Source organism: Pinus tabuliformis, chromosome 4_1, assembly GCF_031772625.1.
Source record: "Pinus tabuliformis cultivar Carrire ecotype Pingquan chromosome 4_1, CPIR1, whole genome shotgun sequence".
Taxonomy (NCBI): Eukaryota; Viridiplantae; Streptophyta; class Pinopsida; order Pinales; family Pinaceae; genus Pinus; species Pinus tabuliformis.
The window spans coordinates 93,114,642-93,118,487 of record NC_142303.1 but is presented as its reverse complement, the minus strand read 5'-3'; the positions used below and the strand labels follow the sequence as shown (position 1 = coordinate 93,118,487).

At 41.5% G+C, this 3,846-nt stretch overlaps 1 pseudogene; it reads right to left on the bottom strand.

Annotated features, from left to right (window-relative positions):
* Positions 1–433: 433 nt before the first annotated feature.
* Positions 434–2,265, bottom strand: LOC149174358 (rust resistance kinase Lr10 pseudogene; annotated as a pseudogene).
* Between the last annotated feature and the right edge of the window lie 1,581 nt (positions 2,266–3,846).

The following is a 3,846-nucleotide window of genomic DNA, read 5'->3' as shown; positions in this document are numbered from 1 at the left end:
TAAAGTTTTAAATTTAAACCGACAACATTTAATGATAACTTTAAATTTAAAGTGATAACATTTTATGTGTAAATTTGCGTCAGCGTTGACCTCGACCTTGATGTGAGCAATTGAAACCAGATGAAAAAGTGCAAAATATAATTTTATAAACCTATAAAATGATAATGTTAAAGTGATAACATCTTTATCCTAATGGAATGTAAATGTAAATTCACCTCACTGATCTTGATCTTGATCTTGATGTCAGCCGATCATGATGTGCAACACATACATTTATTAATCCTATGGCCCAAACTTCGGAGATTCACGTCACTGAACGGAGTTAGCGTCGTAAAGACTTCATGGTACTCATCGACTCATTTAGAAAGGTATTGTGTGGAGTCCGGGGCAAATCTAGAAACTGGTTTAAGTAAAGAGAATCAAAGATAGAAAGCTATAAAGTAATCTCAACTGAAGAAGAATTTACCGTGGAAGACAGTAGAGGATTTTGAGGTGTGGCCGAGGAATTGAAGGGCAACGGAGGATTGGCGACGTCATCTCCATTACCTTCTAACATTTGCACAACCCTCATCATGCAAGGACGATCTGCAGACTTATATTGAATGCACCACAATCCAGTTTTTGTGAGTCTTTTCGCCTTCTCCTCATCCGCACAGTCCATTTCTCCTCCTCTCAATCTCATCCCCAACTCACCACTTTCAATTAGCTTGAAAGCCCACACAGGAAAGTATAATTGACTAGACCGGCTCACCCGCACATCAATATTCTTTCTGCCTCCAACAATCTCTAGCAACAGCATTCCGAAACTATAGACATCTGATTTATCTGTAACAGGACCGGCATCACTATGGCACAACTCCGGCGCAACATATCCCGGCGTCCCTCTCCAGGCTGTCATAGAAACATGATCTTCTCCCTTTCCACAAAGTTTTGCGAGACCAAAATCAGCAATTTTAGGGGTGAAGTCGGCGTCCAGCAAAATATTGTGAGGTTTGATATCGAAGTGTATGATGCGGTTGTCACAATCGTGGTGTAAATATGCAATTCCACGGGCCGCACCCAAAGCAATTGAATGCAATTGTTCCCACCTTGGGACTTGCCCCTCCTCTTTCTGGGCAAACAAAAATTTATCGAGCGATCCATTAGGCATGTATTCATACACGAGTGCGCTTATAGGGTTTTCAAAACAGTACCCCAACAGACGAACCAGATTGACGTGATGGACCCGTCCAATCGTAGCAACCTCATTCATGAATTGGGTCTCGGTATGCCTATGGCTATCAAGAAGCTTTAAAGCCACTGGAGCGCCGTTTCGAAGCATTCCTTTATACACCACACCAAACCCTCCTTCTCCCAACTTTTCAGCAAAGTTGTTTGTGATGTTCTTGAGGTGAGAGTGTGAATATCTGGTTGGCAATGGCATTTCATAAGCATTTTCCTTTAGGAATTTCTCCACCCTTGAAGTAGAGGTACCAGGAGTAGGTCTCCTGTTCTTGGCATAAAACATTAAGAACAACACTGCTATTGTTGTCAGCGCAACTCCTCCAGTGATGCAACCTGCAGTGTAATACAGAGATCGATATGAATGTGATGTTGATTAACAGTGGAAATTACAAGATACAAGTTCACAATGATTTTCAATTGGAAGAAATCATAGCTACCTATTATAATGGCGAGCCTATTTTTATGACCTGCAACGCGGCCATAACAACTATTATGAGTTAAGGAACGATCCATAATTTCTACAAAGGGGAGGAATACTTGACAATATGGGGAAAAACATGCATATATGTCCATGGGTTCAAGAGTGCAGAATGGAGGCAACATTTTTATAGATGGTGATAATTTAAGCATTGGGTCTCGTAATCGAATTGGGAGAAGGGGTTCAGGAAAAGTACCAATATTATTGGTGGGGCATATCTCTGTATGCGAGGTGCCATCGGGACAATAGCAAATAAATGTTTTACTTGGTTCTGAAATGTTATAACCACAACTCCTGCCACTGATCTTACAAGCGCCACAGCTTCGGTTTCTCTTCGTGTCGGCATACCATGTTATTTCAAAACCTGCTGAGAGGCGTGTTCTCAGATCCTCATTTCGTTGGAATGAGAAGTTACTAACTGGCAGTTGAATGTTGCTTTGGCAGAATCGTCTCCCAGATTCTGGATTGAGAATGACGTACAAATCAGCGCCACATAAATGGCGCTTATGCCTTTTAATACGTTCATTGCATTGCCCCCCAAAGCGTGAGATTGGTGTATCCATGGGCTATACGAAATTGAGAGTCGGGCCACCAAAATTGAGAGTAGTTACCTAAAGGATTGCAACTACCCCCCGGCATACTCTTCCATAGATTGTAGTTAACAATTGTCATGCTATTATAATTAAATCTAATAATATCCAAGACTGTCGGCTGCAAGATGACATACTCGTCTCCATTGAGTAAAAGCAAAGGATTGCTATCCAAACTACAGTTTAGCTGAAACTTAGGATCAACACAGCCGCTGTTAATTTTCCCAAAAGGGTAGCCGAATTCAATGCTCCCACATGCACCCCAACAACAATCTTCGTAGCCACTGCCGGTACATGATGTTGTGAAGCAGAGGAGGAAGAGGAGAAAGCAAAGTTGATAGACAGTGAGAAAGCAAAGTTGATGGAGTACCATGATGATAGACAGTGAGAAAGCAAAGTTGATGGAGTACCATGATGCTATGCTTTGCTCTGCTCTTGGGCATGAGAAACCTAGTAGCAGGGTGTTCCTCGAAGAAAAGAAGAAAATGACATTGGAATACCATGATGCTATGCTCTGCTCTTGGGCATGAGAAACCTATTAGCAGGGTGTTCCTCGAAGAAAAGAAGAATATGACATTGGAGTGAGTGGGGTTGGAATTGGAGTGCAGAAGACGGCATAGTCAACAGGACGATTAGACTTTGGAATGAATGACATGGAATTGCGGTGCAGAAGACGGCGCGCATTAGACTTTGGTTGACTGATTGTGCGCATGCGCTGGAATGCCGTGATTTTTAATTCCACGAAACAGTGGGGTGGTTTGCCCCATCCGTTGCGCGATTTGCTATATCTTTTCAAGAAGAGACATTAGACCCTCACATCATAGTTACCCAAGTCCAAACATCTAGCAACAAACTCAACCACCTCTTTTTTCAAGTTTTTACAATGATAGAATTTCTTAATTGTTGTTAATGTCTTATGATATCCCAAGTGATACCACTTAACATGAAACTCCTTCAAGATAAGCTTCTTGAGCTCACTGTCACTTGGCACATAAATCTTGTTCCTAAATCTAAACAAACCGTCTATCGTAAGGTGATACTCCTCATCCCTCTTACTTTCACGCTGTTGTTGTAACATGTGCTTCAACTATTGATATCCGTCATCATGTTATCCTTCCTGTAAGTATGTCCCATTAGGACTCATTGTTGCAATGTGATTCCCCTGCACTCTCTTATTGTGAGCATCTGCAACCCTGTTCTACTTTCCCTTGATGTACCTAATCTCAAATTCAAACTCACTGAGAGTAGCTAACCATCTAGCTTGCCTGGCATTCAGATTAGGTTGGTCAAACAAGTACCTCAGTCCACTGTGATCACTCATGAAAATATATTTCCTACCAATAAAATAGTGTCTCCACATCTTCGATGCATGAATAATAGCTACCAACTCAATATCATGTGTCACATAGTTATGCTTTTTCTCATTCAAATTCCTCGACTCATAGCATACCACCTATCCCTCTTGCATCAGGACTCCACCAAGTCCTCTCTTTCAAGCATCTGTACATACCACAAACTCTGTTTGGATCTGCAATATTTAAGACTCAGGCATTT